The sequence below is a fragment of the Hyperoodon ampullatus genome (genome assembly GCF_949752795.1).
Source record: "Hyperoodon ampullatus genome assembly, chromosome: 2".
NCBI lineage: Eukaryota > Metazoa > Chordata > Mammalia > Artiodactyla > Ziphiidae > Hyperoodon > Hyperoodon ampullatus.
This window is the reverse complement of record NC_136915.1, coordinates 137,730,335-137,746,471: the sequence shown is the minus strand read 5'-3', so window position 1 is coordinate 137,746,471 and position 16,137 is coordinate 137,730,335.

The window sequence follows — 16,137 nt, the reverse complement described above, 5'->3', positions numbered from 1 at the left end:
CCCTACCTAAGAATAGGAAATTCTCTCCTCAAGAAAATACAGTTGACCCTTGAACAATGTAGGGGTTAGAGACACTGACTCCCTGTGCAGTCAAAAATCCACATATATCTTTATGGTCGGCCCTTCTTATCTGTGGTTCTGAATCTGAGGAGTCAACCAACCACACATCATGTAGTACTGTATTACTTATTGAAAAAAAATCCACGTATAAGTGCATCTGTGCAGTTCAAACCCAGGTTGTTCAAAGGGCAACTGTAATGTCATTCAGAGTCTATACAACTTGTCATATCCCAAGTCTGGTATTCACTGAAGAGCCACCAAGACTACCAAGAAAAGGAGAATTAGAATAAAAAACAAAACAGAATCAGAATCATAGATGACCTAAACATTAAAGTTCATACATATTTGGTAAATATTATCAAGTTCAAGAAAATAGATGACAAGGTGGAGAACTTAACTTGACGACTAGAAACTATAAACTGATTGAAGTTGAACTGATAGAATTAAAAACTATACGAAATTTAAAACTCGGTACTGGATTGGACACAGGTAAAGAGAGGTACGTGAACTGGAAGATAGAGTAGTAACAATATTAAGACTAAAGCATGGGAAACGAAAAGAATAAAAAGTAGACAAAAGTGCATTTGAGACACATGGGCCACAGTAAATATTTTTTATCATATGTGTAAACCAGAGTCCAAGGAAAAAAGGAGAGAGAGATTGGGATGAAAACAATATTTCAGAAATATTAACAGCTGAGAGTTCTCTAAAACTAAAAAGAATATATGGAGCCATAAATTCAATAAGCACTAAAAAATGCAACAAGAACAAATCCAAAGAAAACCACACCTGAGATCACCACAGTACAATTCATGAATAGCAAAGAAAAACATGACATCTTAAAAGCTGCCCGACGAAAAAGAGAGAGATTACTTTCAAAGGAACAGTAGGATTAAGATTACAGCTTTCTTCTCAACGAAACTGACTGGATACTAGAAAATAATGGAATAACATTTTAAAGTGCTAAAGAAAAGAGCTGCCCATTGGGAATTCTAGAGGCAGAGAAAATGTTGTTTGGAAGGAAAGATGAAATAAGGAAATTTGCAGACAAACAAAATTTAGAAAATACGTTCTCATCAGAACTGACTGAATTAAATTATAAAGGGAGACCCGCAGGCTGAAGGAAGATTATCATAGACGAAAATAAGGACTTTATAAAGAATTATGTAGAGAAATACAGCTACACGTGGAACAACTCCTACAGAACACCTACTGAATGCTGGCAGAAGACCCCAGACCTCCCAAAAGGCAAGAAACTCCCCACATACTTGGGTAGGGCAAAGCGGAGAGATTCCCGCACAGAGGAGCAGTGCCGAGCGGCACTCACCAGCCCGAGAGGCTTGTCTGCTCGCCCGCCGGGGCGGGCGGTGCTGGAAGCTTAAGCTCGGGCTTCGGTCAGAGCGCAGGGAGAGGACTGGGGCTGGCGGCGAGAACTCAGCCTGAAGGGGCCTAATGTGCCACAGCTAGCCGGGAGGGAGTCCGGGAAAACTCTGGAGCTGCCGAAGAGGCAAGAGACTTTTTCTTCCCTCTTGGTTTCCTGGTGCGCGAGGAGAGGGGATTAAGAGCGCTGCTTAAAGGGGTTCCACAGACGGGCGCGAGTCGCGGCTGAAAGCGCGGAGCCCAGTGACGGGCGTGGGACGCTGGGGCTGCTGCTGCCGCCGCCGCCAAGAGGCCTGTGTGCGAGCGCAGGTCACTGTCCACACCGCCCTTCCGGGAGCCTGTGCAGCCCGCCACTGCCGGGGTCCCGGGATCCAGGGGCGGCTTCCCTGGGAGAACGCACGGCGCGCCTCGGGCTGGTGCAACGTCACGCCGACCTCTGCCGCTGCAGGCTCGCCCCGCACTCCGTGCCCCTCCCTCCCGCCCGGCCTGAGTGAGCCAGAGTTCCCGAAGAGGCTGCTCCTTTAACCCTGTCCTGTCTGAGCGAAGAACAGATGCCCTCCGGCGACCTACACGCAGAGGCGGGGCCAAATCCAAAGCTGAGACCCAGGAGCTGTGAGAACAAAGAAGAGAAAGGGAAACCTCTCCCAGCAGCCTCAGAAGCAGCGGATTAAAGCTCCACAATCAACTTGATGTACCCTGCATCTGTGGAATACATGAATAGACAACAAATCATCCCAAATTGAGGAGCCAGGAGTCAGTGCTGTGCCTCTGAGGTGGGAGAGCCAACTTCAGGACACTGGTCCACAAGAGACCTCCCAGCTCCACATAATATCAAACGGCGAAAATCTTCCAGAGATCTCCATCTCAACACCAGCACCCAGCTTCACTCAACGACCAGCAAGCTACAGTGCTGGACACTCTATGCCAAACAACTAGCAAGACAGGAACACAACGCCACCCATTAGCAGAGAGGTGGCCTAAAATCATAAAAAGTCCACAGACACCCCAAAACACACCACCAGACGTGGACCTGCCCACCAGAAAGACAAGATCAAGCCTCATCCACCAGAACAGAGGCACTAGTCCCCTCCACCAGGAAGCCTACACAACCCACTAAACCAACATTAGCCACTGGGGACAGACACCAAAAACAACGGGAACTACGAACCTGCAGCCTGCAAAAAGGAGACCCCAAACACAGTAACATAAGCAAAATGAGAAGACAGAAAAACACACAGCAGGAGAAGGAGCAAGATAAAAACCCACCAGACCTAACAAATGAAGAGGGAACAGGCAGTCTACCTGAAAAAGAATTCAGAATAATGACGGTAAAGATGATCCAAGATTCTATTTCCAAGATCCAAAATCTTGGAAATAGAATAGACAAAATGCAAGAAACAGTTAACAAGGACCTAGAAGAACTAAAGATGAATCAAGCATCGATTAAAAACACAATAAATGAAATAAAAAATACTCTAGATGGGATCAATAGCAGAATAACTGAGGCAGAAGAACGGATAAGTGAGGTGGAAGATAAAATAGTGGAAATAACTGATGCAGAGAAAAATAAAGAAAAAAGAATGAAAAGAACAGAGGACAGTCTCAGAGACCTCTGGGACAACATTAAACGCACCAACATTCGAATTATAGGGGTTCCAGAAGAAGAAGAGAAAAAGAAAGGGACTGAGAAAATATTTGAAGAGATTATAGTTGAAAACTTCCCTAATATGGGAAAGGAAATAGTTAATCAAGTCCAGGAGGCACAGAGAGTCCCATACAGAATAAATCCAAGGAGAGATACGCCAAGACACATATTAATCAAACTGTCAAAAATTAAACACAAAGAAATCATATTAAAAGCAGCAAGGCAAAAACAACAAATAACACACAAGGGAATCCCTATCAGGATAACAGCTGATCTCTCAGCAGAAACTCTACAAGCCAGAAGGGAGTGGCAGGACATAATTAAAGTGGGGAAGGACAAAAACCTGCAACCAAGATTACTTTACCCAGCAAGGATCTCATTCAGATTTGATGGAGAAATTAAAACATTTACAGACAAGCAAAACCTCAGAGAGTTCAGCACCACCAAACCAGCTTTACAACAAATGCTAAAGGAACTTCTCTAGGCAAGAAACACAACAGAAGGAAAAGACCTACAATAACGAACCCAAAACAATTAAGAAAATGGGAATAGGAATGTACATATCGATAATTACCTTAAATGTAAATGGACTAAATGCTCCCACCAAAAGACACAGATTGGCTGAATGGATACAAAAACAAGACCCATATATATGCTGTCTACAAGAGACCCACTTCAGACCTAGAGAAACATACAGACTGAAAATAAGGGGATGGAAAAAGATATTCCATGCAAATGGAAACAAAAAGAAAGCTGGAGTAGCAATTCTCATATCAGACAAAATAGACATGAAAATAAAGACTACTAGAAGAGACAAAGAAGGACACTACATAATGATCAAGGGATCAATCCAAGAAGAAGAAATAACAATTGTAAATATTTATGCACCCAACATAGGAGCACCTCAATACATAAGGCAAATACTAACAGCCATAAAAGGAGAAATCGACAGTAACACAATCATAGTAGGGGACTTTAACACCCCACTTTCACCAATGGACAGATCATCCAAAATGAAAATAAATAAGGAAACACAAGCTTTAAATGATACATTAAACAAGATGGACTTAATTGATATTTATAGGACATTCCATCCAAAAACAACAGAATACACATTTTTCTCAAGTGCTCATGGAACATTCTCCAGGATAGATCATATCTTGGGGCACAAATCAAGCCTTGGTAAATTTAAGAAAATTGAAATTGTATCAAGTATCTTTTCCGACCACAATGCTATGAGACTAGATATCAATTACAGGAAAAGATCTGTAAAAAATACAAACACATGGAGGCTAAACAATACACTACTCAATAACGAAGTGATCACTGAAGAAAGCAAAGAGGAAATTAAAAAATACCTAGAAACAAATGACAATGGAGACACGACGACCCTAAACCTATGGGATGCAGCAAAAGCAGTTCTAAGTGGGAAGTTTATAGCAATACAATCCCACCTTAAGAAACAGGAAACATCTCGAATAAACAACCTAACCTTGCACCTAAAGCAATTAGAGAAAGAAGAACAAAAACATCCCAAAGTTATCAGAAGGAAAGAAATCATAAAGATCAGATCAGAAATAAATGAAAAAGAAATGAAGGAAATGATAGCAAAGATCAATAAAACTAAAAGCTGGTTCTTTGAGAAGATAAACAAAATTGACAAACCATTAGCCAGACTCATCAAGAAAAAAACGAAGAAGACTCAAATCAATAGAATTAGAAATGAAAAAGGAGAAGTAACAACTGACACTGCAGAAATACAAAAGATCATGAGAGATTACTATAAGCAACTCTATGCCAATAAAATGGACAACCTGGAAGAAATGGACAAATTCTTAGAAATGCACAACCTGCCAAGACTGAATCAGGAAGAAATAGAAAATATGAACAGACCAATCACAAGCACTGAAATTGAAACTGTGATAAAAAATCTTCCAACAAACAAAAGCCCAGGACCAGATGGCTTCACAGGCGAATTCTGTCAAGCATTTAGAGAAGAGCTAACACCTATCCTTCTCAAACTCTTCCAAAATATAGCAGAGGGAGGAACACTCCCAAACTCATTCTACGAGGCCACCATCACCTTGATACCAAAACCAGGCAAGGATGTCACAAAGAAAGAAAACTACAGGCCAATATCACTGATGAACATAGATGCAAAAATCCTCAACAAAATACTAGCAAACAGAATCCAACAGCACATTAAAAGGATCATACACCATGATCAAGTGGGGTTTATTCCAGGAATGCAAGGATTCTTCAATATACGCAAATCAATCAACGTGATACACCATATTAAAAAATTGAAGGACAAAAACCATATGATCATCTCAATAGATGCAGAGAAAGCTTTCGACAAAATTCAACACCCATTTATGATAAAAACCCTGCAGAAAGTAGGCATAGAGGGAACTTTCCTCAACATAATAAAGGCCATATATGACAAACCCACAGCCAGCATCGTCCTCAATGGTGAAAAACTGAAACCATTTCCACTAAGATCAGGAACAAGACAAGGTTGCCCACTCTCACCACTCTTATTCAACATAGTTTTGGAAGTTTTAGCCACAGCAATCAGAGAAAAAAAGGAAATAAAAGGAATCCAAATTGGAAAAGAAGAAGTAAAGCTGTCACTGTTTGCAGATGACATGATACTATACATAGAGAATCCTAAAGATGCTACCAGAAAACTACTAGAGCTAATCAATGAATTTGGTAAAGTTGCAGGATACAAAATTAATGCACAGAAATCTCTGGAATTCCTATATACTAATGATGAAAAATCTGAAAGTGAAATCAAGGAAACACTCCCATTTACCATTGCAACAAAAAGAATAAAATATCTAGGAATAAACCTACCTAAGGAGACAAAAGACCTGTATGCAGAAAATTATAAGACACTGATGAAAGAAATTAAAGATGATACAAATAGATGGAGAGATGTACCATGTTCTTGGATTGGAAGAATCAACATTGTGAAAATGACTCTACTACCCAAAGCAATCTACATATTCAATGCAATCCCTATCAAACTACCACTGGCATTTTTCACAGAACTAGAACAAAAAATTTCACAATTTGTATGGAAACACAAAAGACCCCAAATAGCCAAAGCAATCTTGAGAACGAAAAATGGAGCTGGAGGAATCAGGCTCCCTGACTTCAGACTATACTACAAAGCTACAGTAATCAAGACAGTATGGTACTGGCACAAAAACAGAAAGATAGATCAATGGAACAGGATAGAAAGCCCAGAGATAAACCCATGGACATATGGTCACCTTATCTTTGATAAAGGAGGCAGGAATGTACAGTGGAGAAAGGACAGTCTCTTCAATAAGTGGTGCTGGGAAAACTGGACAGGGACATGTAAAAGTATGAGATTAGATCACTCCCTAACACCATACACAAAAATAAGCACAAAATGGATTAAAGACCTAAATGTAAGGCCAGACACTATCAAACTCTTAGAGGAAAACATAGGCAGAACACTCTATGACATAAATCACAGCAAGATCCTTTTTGACCCACCTCCTAGAGAGATGGAAATAAAGACAAAAATAAACACATGGGACCTAATGAAACTTAAAAGCTTTTGCACAGCAAAGGAAACCATAAACAAGACCAAAAGAGAACCCTCAGAATGGGAGAAAATATTTGCAAATGAAGCAACTGACAAAGGATTAATCTCCAAAATTTATAAGCAGCTCATGCAGCTCAATAACAAAAAAACAAACAACCCAATCCAAAAATGGGCAGAAGACCTAAATAGACATTTCTCCACAGAAGATATACAGAATGCCAACAAACACATGAAAGGATGCTCAACATCATTAATCATTAGAGAAATGCAAAGCAAAACTACAATGAGATATCATCTCACACCAGTCAGAATGGCCATCATCAAAAAATCTAGAAACAATAAATGCTGGAGAAGGTGTGGAAAAAAGCGAACACTCTTGCACTGCTGGTGGGAATGTGAATTGGTACAGCCACTATGGAGAACAGTATGGAAGTTCCTTAAAAAACTACAAATAGAACTACCATATGACCCAGCAATCCCACTACTGGGCATATACCCTGAGAAAACCATAATTCAAAAAGAGACATGTACCAAAATGTTCATAGCAGCCCTATTTACAATAGCCCGGAGATGGAAACAACCTAAGTGTCCATCATCGGATGAATGGGTAAAGAAGATGTGGCACATATATACAATGGAATATTACTCAGCCATAAAAAGAAATGAAATTGAGCTATTTGTAATGAGGTGGATGGACCTAGAGTCTGTCATACAGAGTGAAGTAAGTCAGAAAGAGAAAGACAAATACTGTATGCTGACACATATATATGGAATTTAAGAAAAAAAAATGTCATGAAGAACATAGGGGTAAGACAGGAATAAAGACACAGACCTAGTAGAGAATGGACTTGAGGATATGGGGAGGGGGAAGGGTAAGCTGTGACAAAGTGAAAGAGCGGCATGGACATATATACACTACCAAACGTAAGGTAGATAGCTAGTGGGAAGCAGCCGCATAGCACAGGGAGATCAGCTCGGTGCTTTGTGACCGCCTGGGGGGGTGGGATAGGGAGGGTGGGAGGGAGATGCAAAAGGGAGGGGAAATGGGAACATATGTATATGTATAACTGATTAAATTTGTTATAAAGCAAAAAAATAAAAAAAAATAAATCATTGTACGTCCCCATCAAAAAAAAAAAAAGATATTTAAGATCTCAGCATTGCTTGAGAAGCAGTAAAAGAGCTAATAAGTCTTGGTACATGTGTAACTGCTACTTATGTAAAAATAACAAGCTAATACAAGGAAAATGGAATTTGAAGAAATCTAAAAGGAAGAAAGAAGATCAAAAGGAACATAACAAGGTGGGACAGATAGTAAACGAGGAGTAAATGGTCTACAAGAAAATACCTTCACTGTAAATACTCAAATTAAAGGACAAGGATTATTAAAACAAAAAACGTAATTCTATGCCACCTACAAGAGACAAGAGTCAGATTGAAAATTAAAGGATTCAAAAATTATGTCATAACAACAATAAGTAAAATTGAAGAAGATTTTTTAATGTTAACATAAATTTGAAAGCAAAAAGTATCACTGGCGATAAGGCAGGATAATAAAACTCACTGTTACTTTACAAGGAATAGATTATAAATCTAAACTTCAATGCAATAGATGAAGGGAAATTCCAAAAAACTAAGTAGAAATAGAAAAATCCAAATTACCTAGATCAGTAACATAGAACCACAACAACAAATCAGCAGATTAGAGAAGATCTGAATACCAACATTAAAAACGTTGGCCTACATTTACATAAAACACTGCAACAACAATGATGGAATATATATATTATGCAGAAAATTTTAGGTGCACATGGCACATTTATAAAATTGACTATATTCCAGTTATAAAACAAGACTCCGAATAAGCAAGAAATTTAAAAATATATAACCAATATTTTACCAAATAGTTGGATATTAAAAACATACTTCTGATCATTATGTAAGTCAAAGATAAAGTCGCAATGGGAATTAGAATTTTATTAATTGAATGATAATGAAAATATGCCATAACAAAACCTGTGGGTTGCAAATAAAGCTGTGGCCACAGAGAAGTTTATGTATTCAAATTATATTTTCTAGATGTAAAAGGGAAAGGAATAAAGCAACTAGAAGATAACCTATCACCCTGAGGTAGGCAGCTCCTGAACTGTACCTGGTGGGGAAGGCAGGGCAGAACTTCAGGAGGCCAGCTGAGAGCACGGTGAACGCCACGTCAGGAGCAGTCTCCAAGAAAGAGCAGTTAATGTACAAAGGGATGACTAAAATATATTTAAGAGCTAGCACCCTGACTCCTCTTAAGGATGACTTAACTTTGCTGGGGAAAAAATAAGAAGTGCTCCATGTAGAAGGTGAATAGCTTTATAATTCCCAGGAGAATCTTGGTACCAGGACCACACAATGAAGAACTTGGAGTCCCCGTGGCTAATCCAGCAGAGAGAAAAGGAGAAACAGAGATGCGAGAGAAAATAAAGGGAACTCTTGGTGCAATTTGGTGCTGCTGCAGGCCCAAGTCCAGGTATGTGCTCTCTAGCTCCCCATCTTAAATAAAAGCCACCATGTTCCTCAGTCTTTCAGGTACTTAGAATTTCTCTTTAGAACCTGAAAATGGGGTCAGGTTGCCTGTCTGCATTGCTACAGTCCAAAATAGAGGCAGGATGGTTGAAATAGTTCTCTATCTGGCAGAGGAGGCCTTGAAGCTGTGAACCACTCACTGCAAACCAGCAGGACATGAAGGATTCTTGAGCAGACCTGAAGCTACTGGGAGGCCTTTCAGGAGTTAAATCCCATAGTAAATACTGTACCTTCATTGGCCCCTTCTCCCTCTCTGTCCAGTCTTCCTCCACTCCCATGGGGCCCAAAGGGGTTAAATGAGCACTCTTTGACTTGTACTTGGTGGTCCCAGAACTTGACTTGGGCTTGGAGACTTCCATGAAAAGTCTGCCTTCCACCTACTGGCTTGGGTTTCTTGGTCTCTCTGCTCCAGGCTAATCCCTTCAACCTGCTTTTTCCATTTCTGCCAATAAGCCCCCTCTCCAGACCTTCCTAATGCTCTTCTGGGGCGGGAGGAGACTTACTGAGGGCAATGTTTATTTCTAGAGGGAGAGGTGACCACATGACCTCACAGTGGTCATCCCCTTGATTACTCAGTTTCTGTCTAGATTAGTCATGGGTGTCTGTGCACCCCAGCCTCACCCCCAGGAGGCTTTAGATCACTGTCCTTATCTCAGCCCTGAGCCTCTCTCTATCCTCCTTCCCTCTCTCTCCTTACCCATCTTTACCCACAGACTCGCAGACTTTCTGGACCTCTGAGGACGACAAGCACTTCACAGAACCTCTGCTACAGAACCAAACATACTGAAATGACTCTTTACAAAGCTATTGAAACAACAGAAAAGAATACATGAGGATTGTTTCTCCTGAAGCTTCAATTACCTAGGGGGCCTTTAGCAAACTTTGATTGATAAATCTAACCTTTCCTTCCTTGGCAATAGTTGATCACACTGTGAGGAAAACAAGTTAGAGAAAGGAAAAATAATATTTGGATTTCAAGGAAATAATAAAGATGCAGGGACTATCTTTGACTTTTGCAAGCTGAGAAGAGGTTTACATTTTGATTATTTGATGGCAGGAATCCCTTCTAAAACAGGGCCAGTCTGCATGATGCATTGAAAAATCAACCTTTTCAAATAGAGCCATAACCCCCACAAGATTTCCTGATTTCTCTGGGGTCAGATAAACCATCACATTTCACAGTGGTGCCCTGTATATGAAAGTGATAAACATAATCTGGAAGCACGGCAGTGGCTAAAAATATGGAGCTGGAAGGCATTCGTTGAAATGATTTTTTGCTTTTAATTCATTGCATAAAATGCTAATGTCCAAATTCAGGCAGGTAGATCTTACCAACCATCAAGAGCTTCAACCCTGCTAACAGCTAAGTGTGCACTTTTAAACCCTACTTTGACTGCTCCAGAAACTTACTAGGTTTCGTTAATGCCTCTGTTACTATTTCCTTTGTGTCATTTTGCTTTTCTTTAAAAACATAGCTGTGTGACCTTGGGGAAGTTATATTATTTCCTTGAGACTTGGTTGCCTTCTCTGTGAATATCTGGGTATAATTTTAGTATTGCTCAATAGAATTTTTGGTGATAATGAAAATATTCTATATCTGTACTATGCAAAGCAGTATTCAATAGCTACATGGAGCTAATAAACATCTTTGAAATATGGCAAATGCAACTGAGGAACTGAATTTTTAACCTTATTTTAAAATTTGTTTCCATATAAATAATGCCACGTGGCTAGCATCTGTTGACAGTACAGATCTACATAATATTTTAAGAACACTCTGCACTCAAAAACTCTACCATTCATTAAGTCAACCTAAATAATTCTGCCCTCTGACAAACAGAAAATAATTTATGCTTCCCTTGAAATTATCTGTCAAGACCTTTATCAGTTAGGGGACATTATATTCTTAAAATTGACTTTGCTTTATGAAACTTTAATAATGTTGGAGTTCTCTGCCCTTGGTACCACCTTTGTGATGATGGGAAATACTGTGGATGATCAAGGACTATTTCAAGAGATCATGGAGAGAAACCGTCTGGATTTAATTTCATTATGAGGATGTCAAAATGTTAACTTACTTAAAATAAAACCCATACTGTTTTTATGCTAAGTTGTATTCTACATGTAGCTGGAAAAATGTTAAAAATATTTTTAAAGAACTACACATCTGGGCTTCCCTGGTGGTGCAGTGGTTGAGAGTCTGCCTGCCGATGCAGGGGACACTGGTTCGTGCCCCAGTCTGGGAAGATCCCACATGCCGTGGAGTGGCTGGGCCCATAAGCCATGGCTGCTGGGCCTGCGTGTCCGAGCCTGTGCTCCGCAACGGGAGAGGCCACAACAGTGAGAGGCCTGTGTACCACAAAAAAAAAAAAGAAAAAAAATTAGAAGTATCTGAAATAAGCCTAAATACAGAGTTAATCAGATTGGCCTGCTTTCTCAGGGGGACTGGAATTCACTGCTCTTTCCCCTCAACTCCCTGATGTCAGTGGCACTTTCCGCAGATGAGGTGGCCTTCTCTGCCTACTGCAGAAGCTCAGTTCCCCCAGGCCCACTCCCTGTTTGAATCCCACCCTCGAGTCCAGGTGCCACCCTTCCCAGAACATTCGTGGTCTCATTTCAGTTTTTGACCTGCTCAGATTGAGTCCCTGTAGACACTTTCTCAGCTTGAAACCTGATCTTCAACCCCTTTCCCTGACCTCGATGGTTACCTTCCTACTTTACATCTCAGGTGCTTTAGCTATAAAATGATATAGTTGCCCTTAATTCTAAAGTCTTCTTTCTAAAGCTCTACAATGTGGTGGCTCCTTGAAAATGTTTCTCTTTGCTGGTTTTAATTTTGTAGAGAATTAAAACCACAGCTACTCTAAAAGACAGTATGTTACATTGGATAAGGAAAGTGTGTTTTTGTAGTTAGATTAACAGGGATGGAAGACGACTTAGTATGTTTTAAGATACTCATGATCCATTCTCGTGAGAGTCAGGGGAAGAAGGGGAAGAGAGTTAATAAAATACCAAACCATTGTGACAAATTAAGTTAACAAAGATGTAGCTGATTGGTTACTACTTGAATAAGCCACACATATCCAATTCAAGTTTTCCTTTATTTTTCTAAGAAGGGATCCCAGTGAACTGAGTCCCATGTTCAGGAACTCCACGTTCAATGGCTTAGTCTTTAAAAACTGTTACGTTGCTGGAAGAAGAAATATTTCCCATCAAGTCCTAATTGATGCTTAGCTATCACGCACATTTGAAATAAATTTATTACTTTGCCTGATCTCAGTGTAATACATTCCAAAGGGGCAAAGAGCACACGAAAATTTATGGAGTCTCCATCTTCTACACTAAAGTGTGCAATAAATTACATGATATTGGGCCGTGAAATTCACAAGCCATAGAAACCACACCATTAGCAATGTATACAGTGGTAAACAGCAGGTAATGATAATGATATAAAACAAAATAGACTGTGTATGTTGGCACTGCTGCCAATAAAGCAATCATTAAATGCATTCATATGCATCTACGCTAGGTAAGCTCTTTGAGGGCAATTGCTATGAATTCTACATACCTGTCAGGATATTATATATAGCCCAGTTTCTATGGCCTTTATTCAGAGACGCTGAGAAACGGTTACTGTGGGTAAATTCAGACCTTTTCTCAATATAGAATTTGGTCAACATGCATTCTGAACAGCAAAATTTCACACTGCTTTCAATTTTCCTACAGTAATTGCCACCTCAACAAATGCAGGATTAAGTATAATGGATTATAAGAAGTTAGAAAGGAAAGATGGAAGAAAAGAAGGAAGGTAGAAAAAAGTTGCATATGGAGTACATCAACATTTACCTAAAGAGTGGACCTAAAACTAACCTGAGGTTACCCTAAACTATTAGCGTATGATATAGAAGCGTAAATGAAAAAATTAAAAAAAACCAGCAAGGAAAACTCAAAGATTCTTTGTTTTTTCACTTTACTGCATATACACGTCCGTCTTAAACAATCTATATGCTTATATCCAATAAGAGAGCATTGTTTTGCAAGGCTATTTGGGTTCTATCAGCATGTAGAGGTCGGACAACTCAACTTTAGCAGAGTTAGCCTTCAGGTGAATAATTGCTTCTTTCAGGTTGTGAGCATTTCAATTTTCCAGAAATGTTTCCCAAAAAATGAAAACTAAAAGAGTCCTAGGACAGCGTCCTTTAGAAGTTTTATAGTATCAAGGTTTTTGGAGGAAGAGTATCCTTGTCGGTTATCAACACAATGATTCCAAGCAGGTCAATTTATGCTGAGAATATTATATAACAGACCCCACTTCACCTCCATTATACTGACAATGATCTTCCTTACTTCAACCTTGTGCTTCTTAGTAAAGTTGAAAATACTGAGCCAAGAACAGACAGTGACAATGCCAGAGACTCAGATGTACCTATAGGTGCCTTCAGACAACATCAGCCACCCAGGCTAAAGTCCTGGTTTAAAACATCCCAACATGAATGAATCTCAAAAACCATATGCTGAGCAAGTGAAGCCAGATCAAAAGGGCACCTACTGTATTATTCAACTTACATGAAATTCTAAACTGGGCAAAATTCATCTCTAAAGATAAAAATCAGATCCGTGGTTGCCTTGGGGTGGGAGATGGGGATACTTTTGCAAAAGCCTAGGAGGAAACTTTCTAGGGTTTTAGAATTGTTATCGATCTTATGGGGGTGGTAGTTATACAAATGTGTACATTAATTAAAAGTCATTGAACCGTTGACTAAAAATGTCTGCATTTTATTGTGTGTAAATGATACCTTAATAAAGTTGATTACAAAATGAACCAAAAACAAAACAAAGAAGAAGAAAAACCTCTCAAGGCCTCAAAGGAAATACACTGTTTTCTTCCAGGGTACCAGATTGGAAATGAGGCACTGGTCTGTTCGACCCTCAGATTATCCCGAGGATTATCTAGTCAATTTTAAAGCACTAGAGTCCCCTATCAGAAAAACTCACCCCATGTTTAATTACTTTGATTTCTTCTCTGCCTCTTCTCCCACACGGTGAAGTCATTTACGGAAGAAAAACCAGCTTTTTCCAACTTTGCATCATCACATATTCTTTCCAAAGCTACTATTTATGGAACAAAATTTGGCTACACTTTCTAAAAATCTAGTTTTTTGAGCCTTACAAATCTTAACAGTTAACCTATTGCCTCCTTTGGAATTTGGAAAAAAAATTATTTTGAAAATGAATAGCTGAGATTTGACATTTTTGTGTTTTGTGATTTTCTCTTCCCCTAAGAGAGAAGTGAGTAGGAATGAGAAACACATACATAAAGAAAAAACAAATTATCTTGCTGCCTTTGCATGGTTATAATTTATAGGAGGCCCTTTTCAACAATAATCTATTATCAGAATCAATAAAAATAATCTCCATGAAGGCCAGGCCAGGATATTTGTCTCTTTTTCAGCAGATTGCAATACAAACCACATTCATGGATATGCTTCTTCATGATCTTTGTAATACTGTAACAGCTGACCATTTCCTCATGCCTCTTCACCTTAACTTAAACCTGGTTTTTCATTAATTACCTCACATTTCCTTCTCTATCACTTGGTTGTCGGCCTCTTTTCCAACTCCAACTCCAACTCGCATTTCACTCTGGAACCAAAGGAAGACTCACACCTTCCTGCTTTTTAGTGGTACCTCAAGGTCATTACCATATTGTGATCACCCTGAAGAACAGCCAGACAATTGTTATTGCAGAGCCATCTGACAGTTTGTAGCTCTAAAAATTAACTAAGGACCGCATTTGTCAAAAATACCCTAGTTTAAGATTTTGGTAATATAGCAACAGTAATTCCGAAGTCATTTAGGACGATCAGTGTGGGAAGCACCCTCCTTCGGGAAGATCCTTTGCCATACAATACACTTTCCCTGTCAGGTAATAAGGAAGCACGGCCGTGGAGATTAAACTTTTGCAGAAAGAAATACTTGGCTTCGAGAAGGCTTGAAGTTCATACATTTTTCTTGAATTAGATTCCCCATTAATTACATTATCCACAGAGAGGTAATTATCAGAATTATGTAAGCAATTAAGGAGATGCTACTCCACATTCTTTCAGCTTGTTGACTTTTCTCACTTTATTTCATGTGGCTATCTGAAACATCAGTGATTTACATGTCTTTCTTTTTTTTTTAAACAGATTTCTGTGTGTGTGTGTGTGTGTGTCCCCATGATGAAAACATCATTAAAATAAAATATCATGAATAGACTCTTAAGAAGCAGAGTCTACTTAAAGTCCTGGAAAATGTGAAAGCACTAATATTCATGGACAACTCTACACTCTGAACGCTACTCCAAATTTTATTGATCTCTATTTTGTCTAGGAGTTTTTCAAATTTTCTACCATGATCATTTGTTAGTTTTATAATTACATAATAAAGGCATTACATCATACAATCTTTTGTTATCCATTGCAGTTTTAAAACTATTCCTTTCCTTGTCCTCAGCAGATATGTCATAGATTATTAGTACACAAGCAAAGACTTTCAACGTAACAGTACTTTATAGTGAGAAGAACTATACTGAGCTATCTCTATCCTAAGACAATGCTCTAGGAAAGCACTAGGAATTCTTAAGCACTAGGAATACAGAGACAATCAAGGGGCAAGTTCCTTGCCTTCGAGTATACATAATCATTATAGCAAATGCTTAAATAGCACTTAGTATATAACTCACCACAGCAGTCTTATTATACTCCTTTTAAATAGGTGAGCAGAGGAAGCCACAGGGAAGTCATAGGGTAAAGCCAGAATTTGAACCTAGGTAGACTAGTACACTGTCCACGGCTTTAACTACTATGATAATATATATATATATATATATATATATATATATATATATATGATATAT